Source organism: Schistocerca americana, chromosome 2 (genome assembly GCF_021461395.2).
Source record: "Schistocerca americana isolate TAMUIC-IGC-003095 chromosome 2, iqSchAmer2.1, whole genome shotgun sequence".
Classification (NCBI taxonomy): Eukaryota; Metazoa; Arthropoda; class Insecta; order Orthoptera; family Acrididae; genus Schistocerca; species Schistocerca americana.
In genome coordinates this window covers 826998371-827015218 of record NC_060120.1, presented here as the reverse complement: position 1 = coordinate 827015218, position 16848 = coordinate 826998371, and positions in this window count along the sequence as shown.

Sequence of the window (16848 nt, the reverse complement as noted above, 5' to 3'; positions counted from 1 at the left end):
ATGATTTTTAAGAGAAGTGCTTTGAATTACAGTTTTTATGCATTTTTACGTGCTATGTTTTATATGCTTATTTGTATATTAAAAGAATACGATGTGCTTCCCGCGGATTACAGATAAGGCCAAATAAAACATAATGTTTTTAATCCAAATGACACACTGGATATACAGTCAACGGGCGACAATGGGAAAAACAGAGAAAATGGCGAAAACTCAAATAGTGAAGATTTCTATATGCTTTAGTGAACACAAATGGTATCATTACCAGTTTCGACTTAATCACCTGTAATTGTAATTTTTACTGATACCGTAAATCAACTTTTGTACAGAATACTTACAACACACAACACTTCATTGCACTAGACAATATACACATACAATAGCTTACACAGAAAATATGTATCATAGCCTGCACAGTATATACATAATTACATAATGTACAACTGAAGAAAATGAAAGTAAGGAAGATTGGGTTTAACGTGCCATCGACAACGAGATGACAAGGTCGGATTGTGTCAATGATGGGGGAGGAAATCGGCCGTGCCCTTTCAAAGGAACCGTCCTAGTGGATCTGAACCGTCGTCCTCCTGCATGCGAGTCCAGTGAATGCACAATTATTTTTAATATGGTACATAATCTGTTGCAATATGTAAACTTACACAATACACAAACAGCATTTGATAATATCCAATAGTGGAGTAATTATCTCTGCTGCCACCTTCTTGATTAGATAGTTTGACGGTTCATTATGCCCAGCAGATTTCTTTCCCTTTAGATAGTTTATAACCTTTGTCACTTCCTCTTCAGTTTCTGGCATCAAAAATATGGAGTGGTTTGGGCTATCTGTACGTGTGGTCTGGTGACTTCCTTCGATATTACTACCATACTTTAACTTTTTACTGTAGCTAAGTAATTATTAATTAGGAAGTTGGAAAGTTCTAAACTATTTTTGACGATTTTGTCAATCACTTTCATACTTTCTATCCTTCATCGAATGATAGTGAACATCACGTTAAAATTTTCCACAATGTTTTCAATATGGTGGCGTTCAAACAGGTGTCAATGGCACAAAATGAGAGGCAATGAAGCTCACCCATGTCATAATAGTGTATATCACACTTCTGCATTGACTTAGTTTTTTCTCTAGTATTTCGATTTTTTTTTTTCATGACAAATTGCAAAAACTCCATTAAACTTCGATAAATTTTTCCATTGAGCATTCTTCTGTAAGAGAAGCCTGTTATCTGTAAGCATAAGCTGATTTAGGTTTTACGCTAACTGAATAGAACTAGATTGGTATATACTGTATGTATAAATGTTAAGAAAAAAATTCGATACGTTGCGCAGTTTCCGAGTTACGTAGCTTAGAAGCTAGCCAATCAGGTCGTTTCGCGCTCAATTCAAACAACCTGGAACGGGCGGTGTTGCCAAACGTATTCTCCATGTGGTTTGCTCAAACCAAACAAAAGAGAAATACAAACACGGGAAAATATTCACCTGTAGCAGGGATCGAACCCAGCACCAACAGGTCAGCAATTCCGTGCGGTACCATCTAGGTTATGACAACATCCAACTCCAATCGTCTCGGCCTGTGTAGTGAACCTTTATCTGCTTGTCATTCGATCACCGTCGGGAATCGTACATATTCAGTCAATCTTTGTCGGAAGACCTAGCTGCGAAGGTACACGGAAGCAGGTGTGACAGAACAACAATGGAGGTAGGCTTGACACACACGTAGTGGTAACTAGGCGCGACATCGGTACCCTTCGAGGAATACGCCGATATGCATTTAGCATACGCCGCTGCGGGTCAAAATGAACCGGAGGCCCGCAACGTTTACAACGCAAGATTTAACAACCGTGTTATTCCGTGTGCGAATACCTTCGTAGCGATTGATAGACGGTTAAGGGAGACCGGAAGTTTTGCTGTAACAAATGTTGACGCTGGACGAGAACGCTATGTGTGGAATGTTCAATTAGAAGAAAACGTTCTCGATACGTTTGCTGGAACACCTAGTGCCAGCTCGAGGGCCATTGGTAATGCTTTGGGGGTAAGTAAAGTTATTCCGATGTTTCTAATGTATGCTTGCAAACCGCACATGGTAAAATTAATCCGTTTGTTTGTCGCTACAGGTTTCGCACGCTGTAGTATTGGACATCCTACACGACGAAGACCTATTTCCGTACCACCTACAGAAGGTGCATGATGTGGTGGAAGGGGATTATCCCTCTCGTTACCAATATTCCGTGTGGTATTTAAATAAACGTAACGAATATCCGCATTTCGAAAGGATGGTGTTGTGGACTGACGAGGCATGTTTCACCAGAGAAGGACCATTCAACTCCCGAAAAAGCCACATTTGGACGGATGCAAACCCGCATGGTACTTACGTAAAATCATATCAGCAGAGGTTTAGCGTAAACATCTGGGCAGGTATCGTGGGCGACTGTTTGGTGAGTCCCGTCCTACTCCCCCCCCCCCCCCCCCATTTAATGGACAGACTTATTTAGCATTCCATGAAAATGTTCCGCTGTATGTAGAAGACGTTCCACTGGCAGTCCGGCAAGGAATGTGGTTCCAACATGATGGCGCACCGCCGCACTTCGCTGCTGCAGTACGTGAGCATTTAGATGCGTTGTATCCGCGAAGGTGGATTGGCCGAGGTGGTCCAGTTCCCTGGCCAGCTCGTTCACCAGATCTGACGCCATTAGATTTTTATCTGTGGGGGCACATGAAACAAATCGTCTACGCGATCCCAGTAGTCACAATCGAAGAGCTTCTTGCAAGGATAATTTTAGCCTTTGATGAAATCAGGGAAACCTTTGATTTCGGAAAACTTGTGGACTCCATGACGCAGCGTTGCAATGCGTGCCGTCAGGTTGGAGGAGGACACTTTGAGCAGCTACTGTGAAGATTTATTGTTACATTTTGTTCCTGACAAAACACCAGTTGTATTCATTTTTTTCATCATTATTTTCCCTGTATTTGTTACAAGTATGGCTATTGACTATGTATGAGTTTTACTGCTTTTCTATAATTATGTCCAAACAGTTACATATTGTTAGACCTTTGTCCAATGCAATCATAAGCAATTATTGAACATTATCGATGCTGTAGCTGTTGGAATAAATGTACGCACTTTTGCCCATTGCCAATGGGTTTTATGTAAATAAAAGTTGTACAAATCCTTTACTAACATGAAATTCATACATAAACGTTAAAACAACAACAAATTGGTTAAATAAAAATAAAATAACGATCCTGCTGGGGGTCGAACCCGGGATCTTGCACTTCTCATGCTCAGCCTTCTACCCCCAGGCCATACCGCCCAATAAGGCCACATCCTTTAATACATAGCCTTATAGCCATATGCTTACAACATGATGAAACATACGTTTGGCAACACTGCCCCTCGCAGGCCCTTTGAATCTGAGTGCGAAATGACCTGATTGGCTATCTTCTAAGCTACATATCTCGGAAACGGCGCAACATATCGCATTTTTTTCTTAACATTTATGTCTCAGCACAATCTGCCCTACAACATCCCGACAAGCGTATATATATATATATATATATATATATATATATATATATATATATATATATATATATATATATATATATATATTAAGAACATAAATTGATGAAGCAATTTTCATTAAATAACCTTTTATCAAACGAAAAAGTCAGCTCTATTGAATGAAAAATACAGTTGCTTTACCGAGTGAGGTGGCGCAGTGGTTAGCACAATGGACTCGCATTTTGGCGGACGACAGTTCAACCCCGCGTCCGGCCATCCTGATTTAGGTTTTCCGTGATTTCCCTAAATTGCTCCAGGTAAATGCCGGGATGGTTCCTTTGAAAGGGCATGGCCAACTTCCTTCCCTAATCCGATGAGACCCATGACCTCGCTGTTTGGTCTCTTCCCCCAGACAACCCAACCCCAACCCAACAGTTGCTTATGACGTTATTTTCTATGTGGGAAAAACCATAATGGATAAGATAAACAGTCTCTATGTATTTCGTTTTAAATGTTTTTTGTATGTCTACATTTTCGCTAGCAAATAAATGCTGATGTTTTGAAATGTTGTTGCATTTCTCAGCAATTTACCATACACAGTTTATCAAAAACATTCATTATGAAGGTTTCTTTGGTCATTAATAAACCTTATCACTGTTAGTTATTTAATTCCAATACCATACTTTTGTTGTATCAAGGATGGTCTCTCACAACCTCACTTTCGCCATTTAGTTCTGGGCTACATGGACTGATGTCTTGTTGATGCTCCATCTGGTGTACAGTAGTCAAACATTTTTGCTCAAGAGCCAATACTGACATTCTTCGGGTGCATATGAACCAATGTTATTATTAATTGTTAATCTATCTTATGAGACCCCAATAGACTAGCTATAGTAAGATCAAAATGAGACAGTCATCTCTGTAATTCATATTCATGCACACATCTTACTTACAAGTCAAAATTTATACCATAGTGGCTGATGATTTTAAGTCAGTTATAATCATGACTTGTCAGTGCTGAAAGATGGACATAAAACATTCTCCCTCTCACATCCTCTAACCACACAGTCACTTTGCTACTTATCCCCATGCCCCTGATGTAAGCAGCCAGCTTCACTTAGCTCACAGATTAATTCACCAACATCAGTTAAAATTTAGCTCATCTTTAAACAGTAATGTCTTTTAAGTAGTTTTGTTTTTTCACTAAGTGGGAAAACTACACTCCTGAGAAACTCTTGATGGTAGTTGTTAGTTGCCAGATGTATATTATTATAAAATATGGCTGAGAACTTCATGCTGCACAAGTACTTGGTTTTGTCCACACGCGGCCCATGGGCCCAAGTCTGACAACCACTGATCTTGTGTGAAAACCCTCAACCATTGATGATATTGTCGCCTGATTTTCGTTTAGTGTGATAATTACCAGGTCAAATATAACAAACAAAATTGCAAAAACTGTCACTGTAGAGATAGCCTGAAATGAGACCTTCAAGGAACTGAGAACTTTATAGAGAATCAAAAGGAATTAAATACCCATCTGAGAACTTTGCCAAGTACAGTGTACAGTAGTATTAATAAATTCTAGTTTTAATGGTAATTAACTACACTGATGGAAACTAATTAATGTAGAGTAGTGAAATTTTGGGAATACGTTTGTGTAGATAACGTTTTTAATTGATTAACATTGCTGGTTGTGGATGACCTAGGTTCGTTGTGGATGGCAATGGTGTCCTATACATGCCCAATTGGAGACAGATCTCGTAAGATAGCAGACCAAGGCAACAACTCTACACTCTGTAAAACAGTCTCTCCTCTTGATAGTGTCACGTGGCCATCTGGAACCCTGTCTTCTTGCGACTGTACATACCCTGGACCCTGCTGTCAGCAATCATGTATAGTGGCTACATTCATTCAAAATCTTTTTACCATCTTTTTGTAGTCTATTACACGACCTCACTCAAATTCAGTGAGCTGTTGATAATGGCGTCTTCATCGTCTTAAAGGAATTCTTGAGTAATATCAACTCACTAATCATTAAACTCAATGATAACTAAAGCACACAACTGTTGCAATGTGTATTTAAAGCAAACCTGATTTGCATTCACGTCTTTTCACTACTACCGCCAATCTCACATTACTGGGACGATATCTGAATAGACATCACCATTCAGATATAGAAACATGCCTACCAACTTTCGTTTATCTCGCACAACTCCTTCTTGGTGTTGGGATTTTTTTCTGTTAGTGTATTTAGTGACGTTTAAAGGAGTACGCTTTAAAATAACGTATTCACATACACCAAACGTGGACAAGAAGCAAGACATGGAAATTTGAATAACATATAACAATAAAATACAGAAAAGCAATTAATTCTCAGAACTTCTCCTTCATTATTTTCTTCTTAATACTTTAAACACTATGCAAGTTTGTGGTTCAGTCAGTATGTCAGCAAGTTGATTTGAGCTGTCCACACGTCTCAATTTGATAATTATTCCAATAAGTTGTTTGATGAACCTTCATGGAAATTCATAACAATGGATCCTCGTTTAACAACATTTCAGACGACCAAAAAATTGCCAATGCAGTTTATCCAATTTCAAAATAACGATGGCCTACTGTACAAGGAGAGCAAATATGGATGATAATAGTGGGTGTACGCCTGTAGAAGAGCAGCATCAGAATCCAAAGTTGTATCTGCATTATGAAGAAGTTCAGATGGTGGATTATTGGTTTCTTCTTCAGTTTCAGTGATGTTATCACTTGCCATCCATGCCTTCTTAAAAAATTTGTTATGGTGTTAGCTGTAACTCCATCCTAAGCAGCAGATATGTTGCAGGTAGCTTGCAGTACATTCCAGTGTGGAACTGTTTCACATAGTCCAATCATACTGGTAGCACATTTAACAAGCTGGCATATGTAATTACGTTTCACTGAGATAATTATTCATCGATCCAATAGCTGCAGGCTGCACTATGTTAGCTGGTAAGAAGACAAATTCTATGTTTGGAAGTTCCATGTCATCGAACTGATGTGCCAAATAATGGTCCAAAGATAGCAAAATAGTTCTCCTCCTCGCATCCATTTGTTGTTGAACCTCCAAAAGCCACCTATGGAAGAGAGATTTAGTTATCCAACCTCCATTGCAACAAAACCTTGGATTTTTGTATTTTTTCAATCCCTAACGGTTTAAACTTTTCAGAAGCATCAGAATTTCAGCACGAGACCACCATCAATTTCTCTTTCCTGACTTTTCCTCCATGACATTTTGCGCCCTTGACATGTACTGTTTAGTCAGGAATCGAGTTATAAAAAAGACATAGCTTTGTCCACATACCGTAGAAAACACATATCACGGGTGATACAAAAAATAGATTGCTTGGATTGAAGATCCCATGATCTCCCATTGGCATCTTCCTCGTTTACTCTACATTCATAGATTGCTTGGATTGAAGTTCCCATGATTTCCCATTGGCATCTTCCTCGTTTACTCTACATTCCATCCCACAGGCACTGACTTTATGCCCCTTCTGAAAACGCCAGAGCACTGAGAGCAATCAAATCCAGAAATTCCCATTTTCTGGGCGATTTCACGAGCCTTTTCTTGAAGCTTGGCGCTGGATAATGGAATTTTCTTTGAGTGCACGTTATTGTACCATTCAAACAGGGAATCCTGGCTGGCCCCGTGTGCTTGCTGTTGCCGCTGTATGAACAGCTTGCCAGACTTCCCTTTATTTTCTCTTTCGAACTTATTATCGATGAGAGAGTAGACTTAAATGTCTGAAAGTGTCCTGCAACCTGTGCTTTACTCGTGTCTCCACTGTCAACCACATGTAGAATTTACTTCATTATTTTATCATCAGAGCATCAAGAGCTCGTTCCTATTTCAGCGGCATATTGCAAGTGATTGAGCGAAATGAAAAAAAGCCGTCCACTATTCACAGAGACAGAGGACTCTCTGGAGTGTTGCAAGTTGCACGCTGTGTGTGGTCTACTGACCTCTGCAACCCCTCTCCTCCCCCACCCTTGCGTCTTTTGCTGTTGAAGTGACAGATGAGCAGCAGGCAAGCGATTGGGCCTTAGTTGCGAAATTACAGTACTGCACATTATTGAGAAAAATTATGTGAAACGTATAATGGAAAATATATAGCACGCAGCACTACATATGTACACTCGACAGCAAAAAAAGTGGGTCACCCCTGAATTCCAACGTGCAGGCTGCACCTGAATGTATGCAACCAACATAACATATCTGTGTTGCACATAGTCGCAGCCCTCTACAGTACAGTCGTTGTAAGATACACAATGGGTACCGCTAGAGACTACTACAGAATACCGGTCTTTATGACACTCCGTCCAGATGTAAAGTAACACCACGATAGTACAGAAGAGATCAGACAGTCCTTAACGTTTGTAAACTAAACTTAATTACAATAAGTGACATTTCAAATGTTATGGGACAACTAGTTTTGTCACATAAATCGTTCAGTAATCCTTAGGCACAATTAAATATTTGAGACAGTATATGGATTTATAAAGTTGTATGACAATTGGAAACAAATTCTTTGCTGTCTAAAAGGTTTACCCAACACATGCTGAACGTCGTTCAACGTTCAACGGGGAGTGGTTTCGCATCAACTTCATGTAATACTGAGCAGTTAAAAGAATACGTGATTAACGGCGGCAACCACTCTACGGAAATCCCAACATTAACAGCGAATCACAAGTAATATCATTGTTCACATTACTCATCAACAGTTACTTGTACACGAAGTTGTACTTTAAATGGCATGACCAACGTCTTCGTTCTGGATCCGGATGCAAACCCAGAATGAAAAGCCATTGTTAGCCAAGCAAAGCTTTGTGCCTTATCGAGACTCGATCACTAGGTAGAAAGAGACGTCAAATAATGACGTTTGCAGCAGTATCAGTTATCAATTCTCAACTTGAACGTAAATGACGATAATGTTTGTATGAAAGCAGGAACCCTAACATGATAATTACCTTCTTGGTAATTAACCTCGAAAGACATTGTATAGTGTTGCATTGTCAAGGAATAAAGGATGCACATGTTTAAAATTGAAATGCCATCATGTAATGCTGGGGACAAGGATGCGAACCCAGCACCTAATCGGATTGTTGAATAAGTACATAAAATCAGAATTTAGATATCACAGTTTGTAACCAGTAGGGGGGTTGGAACCTTAAATGACGACTGAAGTTGTATTGCCTGACCGGGATTCGAACCCAGCGCCTACCGCCGTCGTTGTCTAACCAGGAACAGACAAGAAATGTCCAATGTTGGTCAACCATCAGCGAGATGTGCACACGTTTAACTAGAAATAAGTTGACGAAAACGTCTTTGCTGACTGAGAGTCGAACGCCGCACACATGGTTATGAAGACACGTTAGTAATCAACTTCATATTCAGTAGTAGCTAGGAGTAGCATGTTTAGTTGCAAACCTTAATGCCTTACTCATCCCTAGTAACGTGTTGCCTATTATCTGCGACATCATGATGTTAATTTACAAGTGGATTCACTGCCGTAAAGAGCAATGTTCTCTAGCAGTCGTATATCATTGAGATGTAAACGAGGTGCCTCAGCAGAAAGTAATTTCCGTCGTACAGCACGTATTGTCTCAGAGACACTGAGTACATGTTATAAGTGCACAAAACGTGTATTATATACTAAGTATATACTATTATTTGGAGAAGCTGCCACCAAACCTGTTTACTTTTACATTCCGCTTAGTTGTCGTGGTTGAATACAGGTTTTCTTAAAGCTACATCTAATGCACAGCGCTTACAAGAAAGTATAGTTTCCTGCGTCATGCTATTGCTAGCTAGGTTAAATGTTTTGTGGTAGCTATGATTAAAATGAATGTATTTTTGAAAGTATTGTTCGTCAAATATTTGAATAAATCGTCAACTGTAGGTGTGCCTGCACATGTTATAGCATAATAGCTGTAGCTACGTTAGTTTGTACTACAGACTTGGATAGGTTAGGTGTAACTTTTGATCCTTCAAGGGGTGATCGTGGCCATGCGGCCTGGGTCTGTACTATCCGCGGCTCGCGAGCTACGGGCCAGCCAGGCTGGCCGAGGCGAGCTGGCGATGGCGTTGGTTGGCCAACAGCCCGGGACGAGCCAGCACGGCTGCGCCGCGTGCCTCTGCCTCTGCCGCTCCGTTTGACGTAAATATATTACCTCCTCTCCTGGAATCAGTATAAGAGCGGCATGCAGAAATACACATCAGGCTGTCTGCCGTAATAGCTCACTGGGAGAGGTCTATTCGAGGTAGAGTCAAAAAATGGTTCAAATGGCTCTGAGCACTATAGGACTTAACATCTGAGGTCATCAGTCCCCTAGAACTTAGAAATACTTAAACCTAACTAACCTAAGGACATCACACATCCATGCCCGAGGCAGGATTCCAACCTGCGACCGTAGCGGTCGCGCGGTTCCAGACTGAAGCGCCTAGAACCTCTCGGCCACTCCGGTCGGCCGAGGTAGAGTCGTCGCTCTCATTGAGGAAGGAGGATGTTCCATCAGAGAATCTGGCAGACGGTATGGCGCACCACATACCACTGCAACGAGATGGTGGAGGATCTGCCTTGAAAGAGGCACCACCAACAGGGCTCCTGGCTCAGGCAGGAAGAGAGTGATCTCACTGCAGGAAGAGTGTCTAGGAGCAGAAAAAATCCCTTTCTGAACGCGAAGCAGTTGCGGCGGGAGACCAACTTCCCCGGCTCCAATGACACGATTCGCCGAAGGCTGAGGGACGCTGGACTGCATGCACGACGATCCGCCGTGAAACAAGAGCTCAGCGAAGACAACGTTTTATACCGGCTATCATTTGCGGAGCTCCATCTGAGGGCGTCGTGGGACAACGTCATTTTCACTGATGACAAGGTGTTTTCCACCAATGACCACGGTCCACGAATCGTTTACAGGCCGCAAGGAACTAGCCATCGACGCGAATATGTAACCACGACGAGAAGAAGTGGCCGTCTATCTGTTACCTACTGGGGTTGGAATTCTGCGAGAGGGGCGGGAATTCTTCACAGGATAGAAGGAACTCTGAACAGCGCGCAGTATGCCCACATATTGGAAAATGTGGTAGTTCCGTCAGTGCGAATGCTGTACGCAGAAGGGGACGTCACATTGGAAGAGGACCACTCTCCCATTCACAAGTCTGCATTTGTTCAGCAGCGGCTCTCCACGATTGGCGTGAACGTCATGGCCTGGCCGCCACGGGCGGCTCATATGAACTCCATGGAAAACATGTGGGCTGAGGTCACCAGAACATTAACAGAGAACTGGCCACGAAACCAACCAACTACTGCGGACGCTCTTTGCGACTGCGTCCTGGAAGCCTGGGAGGAAGTTGCTTCTGCAGGCTGTTACGTCCGACGGCTTATACACTCTATGCCAAGACGCGTGATAGAAGAACAAAATAATGAAGGATTTTGCAAAAAATATTAGAGTTCTTAAAATGTTTTGTTATGTCTTCTTTTTCGTCATTTTTCCTCATTGGGAGCTAGTGGAAGATCGCATGGCAACAGAAAAGATACAATATGGGTTAGCTTTCCTTTGAGTTGCCCTTTTAATTCAAGTGGGTTTCTTTTGAATATACAGTTTGTTAAGTATTCTATTTTGATTTCATTTATACCCTGTCTACATACTTACAAACTAATCAGCGTAGATGGACTCTGTCACAGTAGTTTTTGTTATTTCAAATACGTCTCTCTCTTCCCCTCCATTCATGAATACACCCTCCGTCCTCCACACAATACGCCAACGATTTCATATTACGTTTACTCACCACGCGGGATTAGCCGAGCGGTCTCAGGCGCTGCAGTCATGGACTGTGAGGCTGGTCCCGGCGGAGGTTCGAGACCACCCTCGGGCATGGGTATGTATGTTTGTCCTTAGGATAATTTAGGTTAAGTAGTGTGTAAGATTAGGGACTGATGACCTTAGCAGTTAAGTCCCATAAGATTTCACACACATTTAACATTTATGTTTACTCGTTGTTAATATCTCTTCTATTCTCTCTCACACTCTCTCTCTCTCTGACACTATCGCCGCAAGTGCCCTTCTATTACACTCCCCCAAAACTTTGTAAACAAATCTAGCGGTTTCCAATGACGCTACATTTTCTCTTTTAATTGCTGCCGTCTTTACTCTCTATCATTCCTCTCACCACCTATGAAACCGTATTCTTTGATCTCCCCTTCCCTATAACCCATTCTTCGTTCTGAGAACAGTCCTTCCTTATCTTTCGGTCCGAAGATAAAACGAACTGGGGCACACATCTAAGTAAGCAATACTTTGCAAGCATTTCACGCTTATATTTTGCGCTTCTGCACTTCTATCCATTCTCAGATCCCGCTCTCCTTCCTGTTACGCGTCCCTTGACATCTGCATCTACATCTAAATGAATACTCTGCAATTCATAATTATGTGCTTGGCAGTGGGTTCTGTGGTCTGGTGGATTAATCTTGTATTGATGTGTAAAACGTGTAGGTTCACATCTCACGTCAGGCGTAGATTTTTAATACACACAAGTAGCTCACCTTCACCCCTAGTAACGCCAGGTGCAAGAACGCCACTAAGCTCCGGAGTTCAATATCCGCAGTGAAGATAACATCCCTTCGCTGCCGACTGGGCATTCGTTTGAGCTGTGACAGATGGAGAAACCCCGCAAGGCAGAGACTCTGTCACCAGCAAGCCTTCGTAAACTAGAAAACGTATTTCATTTAATGAACCAATGGCCATGTAAGTTCACAAGGCTCTTACTTTATTTGAAACTGAGACGTTGAAAATTGTTGTTCCCGAAGATTGCAAACTCTTCTAGGAGTCCTCGAAAGGCACCTATCTGGTTTCGAATCCTGATCAGCACAAAATATTCATTATTTCATTCCAAGCCATAGCATGTGCACTCCGAACTACTGGTGAAAAATAGTTGTATTTTCAACGTCTCTTCGTGCGTTGTCAGCTGTAACGTGTTCGTTTCAAGTTCAAACATTCCTCTCCATCCTACTGGTGAAAACGGATTTGGATTTGACGTTATGTTCGTTGTGATCACCAGCGACGACATGTTGTCGGTTCAACTTCTAGACAGTAGAGTGTTTTCCATCACATCATTGAAAGTACAAACATGCCATTCCTAGCTATTATTGGAAAAGAATTTGATAGTTAAAGTTTCTTCATGACCACGTGTGCAGGGTTTGAATTCCATTCAGCACAGAACCTTTCGTCGCTTGATGTCTAGCTAAACATGCGCCCATCTCGCTACTGGTGAACCAACAATAGGTATTTATTGTCTGTTCCTGGCTAGAAAACGACGGTGCTAGATGCTGGGTTCGAATCCCACTCAGGAAAAAACAAATCTATCGTCAATTAAGGCTCCAGCATTTCGCTATTGGTGAAAACATTAGATATTTAACTTCTGATTTTATGTACAGTCGTGCTCAAAAGTATCCGAAAGACCTGGATTGCATTTCACCTGATTCCCATGTGACCTGCATAACGCGACTGTCTAGCAGATCCTCTAATAGCTCCTCGGTACAGTCGTTTGACTATTGAAAATGGTTCCAACAAATCACCACTAGAAAACACTTCTCTGTATCGCAATAACTCAAGATGTAAAGAAATACCACGATACTACAAATATCAGGGAACACCTCATCACAAATAAGAACGTCCATAAGGCTTTTAAGCTCACATTTATTGCAATAACTGACATACCTGAAATGTTAGCACTCTCATTATTACGTCTGATAGGTAATGCACGTAGCAAGTCCGTCCTATTCATGATTCTTCAAAGTAACATACCATACTTGTTATTTAACATAAAATGTCATTAAAAATTTACGTTATTCACGAGCAGCTGGTTGAGAATATGTATGAACTTCAAATGACACGACGAACCGACTCGTTCTGCATACGGATTCAAACCCAGGTCATGGAAACTAAGATTTCGTGACTGACGGAAATTAACAGTCATTCCTGACTAGGCAAAAAGCGAGTGATATACCTCATTTTTGGACAGTATCAGTTAGCAAATATCAACTTTAAATTACATAACGTAACATTTTTAACGGACGCGAATTCCTATCCAACATCTATTGTCCCTGTTAACGAACTACGAGAGATGTTAAATACTGCTTCTTCACAAGTAACTTACTTGAAATGCAGTGAGGTAAAGCTTTGTGTTAAACAGGGATTCGAACCCAGAACCTAATCGGATTGTTATCGAAGCACAATCAACTTTAACATATCGGATTTTCTCGGCACTAGCTAGATGTATTAAATGAAATGACGAGACGAAACATTAATTTTTACTTCCCTGGACTCCAACCCGGCACATATCGCTGTTATATTCTAGAGGAAAGGAACGTTAAGTATGGGTTTGTTACACCAGCAGCGACATGTGAACATGTCTGAACTAGAAATAATAGCCGGCCGCGGTGGTCTAGCGGTTCTAGGCGCTCAGTCCAGAACCGCGCGACTGCTACGGTCGCAGGTTCGAATCCTGCCTCGGGCATGGATGTGTGTGATGCCCTTACGTTAGTTAGGTTTAAGTAGTTCTAAGTTCTAGGGGACTGATGACCACAGATGTTAAATCCCATAGTGCTCAGAGCCATTAGAAATAATATGACCAAGTGTTCAGTGCTGACTGAGAATCGAACCCCAAACATATCGTTGTTGACTACACACAAAGAGACGACACTTACCGAATTTTCCTCCACCAGCACCTCGGAATAGCATCCTTGAACTTTAAGTGATCTCGCAAATAGTTCTGTGTCTCACTGGGAGTCAAAAACGTCAGATATCGTTAGTGTTGACAACGAATGAAAATACATTAAAAATAAAAATTATTATCCACCAGCAGATAGGTGTTCTCATGCTACAGCTTGATAATACATAGTGAAAAGTTTAGTGCTGGGCCAGGATCCCAACCCATTCATGCGCAATATGTGGAGATGCTGAGGAATCTGCAGTTTTGAACAAACAAGAAGTTGTAGTCGAGCTGTATTGTCACGAAGGGATCAAATTCCGCGTAAGGGCGGTCTGAGTTGCATTCCCAGTTCAGAACCAATTTTATCGACATACAGAAGCTCAAATAAAAGATGGAATAAGTGTCCTGTGACCATACACAGGGTTCGTTTCGTCACTAGAAATAAATAACTAGTATAAGAAAGGTTACTGATGATAGAGTTTCTACATGTCGCCACTCCTTACTTTATTGTGGTTCCACCTAACGTCTACTTGGTAGAGAAGGAATATCATGTTTAATGTGATTTTTAGAGCACAATGCCATTATACCTTCTTCACTTGGCGTAGCCAGAAGAGAATAGAATCTGCCTCTCCTATAAAAAAATATCGGCAGAAGTTGGAATCGAACCGGGACCATCATCATATAAAACATTTATCAATCCAACATACCACCAAACCCTCTTCTCTACGACTCATTTCTCTATTGTAAAACAGTTGGGGCACACAAGATGAGAATTCTGACACACAGGCTCCCTGTAGTGGTTTGCAGGATGTTCAGTACATTCATTTACTTGGTTGACTGAATCGCCATGAACTAGCTGCCTTGGCTGCCCAGTGCATACATTCGACGCTATTTTGTAATCACCGGAATAAAATAACGTAACTGCCACCTACACAGAACTGCCAACAGTGTAGGATGCAGAAATTTAAATAGGAAGTGTTCCTTTCCATTCGAGCTACTCTATTGCGCTATCTGTTTCTTGAAACCATCGTGCAGTGCAAAAGAAATGCTGTAACTGTCTGTCTCTCAGAAGTCTAGATCCAGCCATATGCATTATCTCACAGCACTGTGGAATGCCGAAGTTCTGGAGGAACTGTTGTTCACTTTCGGAGGTGCTGTAGATGCGTCACAGCTAGTAGCTTAACGGTAAGCTTCGCGCACTGTTAGTAAGACGTCGTGTGTTCTGTTACATTCGCTACTACATTTTATTAAAACGCAGTTCTGCTGTCTGCTGAAGTTATCAATTTAATGGAACTTTGAACATGATTCTCTTCACTTCTCATCACAAAATAGTCGCATGTGGAAAAAAGGGTAACTTCTGCGTCATTTTGTGCTTTTCAGGTTTAATAGACGTCCAGGCAGCAGATACGCTCGAAGCTTTTGTTTATGTATGGGGAGAGCGCATCGTGCCAAAATAGTCAGAAAAGTATTTTCTACATTAGCTGTCGTCTGGTAGTGGCATTTTATGCTTCTTGAAACCCTTCAAACCTTGTTTGACAGCTTTAACTCAGAACTAGTCTTCTACATCCATGTAATCAATAAACTGCATGTGCATTGTCAGACTGTTATAGACAACATCAGAGAATTCGCATATATCGTTGACGATTAATTTCTCTCTCATGTTTAGTATTGTTTTAACAACACTAAAAGAAACTTTACGAAAACTGTGCATTATATTGTAAGAAATTAAATAAAACTACCCACGATAACCTTACGACGAAAGAAGTCTATTTTAACAAAACTGAGTATCTGTACACAAGCGTGCCTCTATCTGCAAGAATTATTAAAATACTACTCACTTAGATTTCAATTGGGTCTGTGTTTAAATGGTATGCTGTGTCATACTCAACAGGTATGCAAACGTGGCATGTCGTAAATAAAGTTACGTATTCCTAGAAACCCAAAATTTGCTTGTCAGCAGCGGAAAGAGGCGTTAGCTGTTGTGCAGCATTGTAAGTTTTTCACCATTGCACTATGAGCTGAAAGTATTTTCTTACGATTTGCTTATCGATGTTTGACCTGACTGCTTGGAGCTCTTTCACAGAAGGGATAAAAACGTTACATTCAGCTCGGCTGGAACCGCGAACCGTAACAGTCGCATTTCCACACGTCAGCACGTCAACACAGAGCTAGCGGATAGATAGGGTTTGCGCCTTCCTCTTACGAGGCCAATAGTGGCTAGAACTCGTAAACGGCTATTTACAGGACTAGATTAGTTGCGATTGCCACGTTAATTGACTTTGCTGGGGTGAAAACCGTAAATTTACAATCTTCTGTTACACCTCAAGTGATAACAACTCAGGTTATTCAATGGAAATGACACGAGAAATCAAGTGAGCTTTGAGGCTTAATTCCGTGCACACCAGGAAGTAACTCGTCGAGCACAGAGTTGCCAAACATACCTTTCGTTGTTGCCAAATCTCAGTTACATTACAGCAGGAAGAAGACGAACCGATCTGATCCTACAACAGGCTGGGAAGTGACCATAGCTGGCGCCTCAAAGACGCAGCTGCTACGGCCTGGAATTCGTAATGCGTCTGATTCGCAT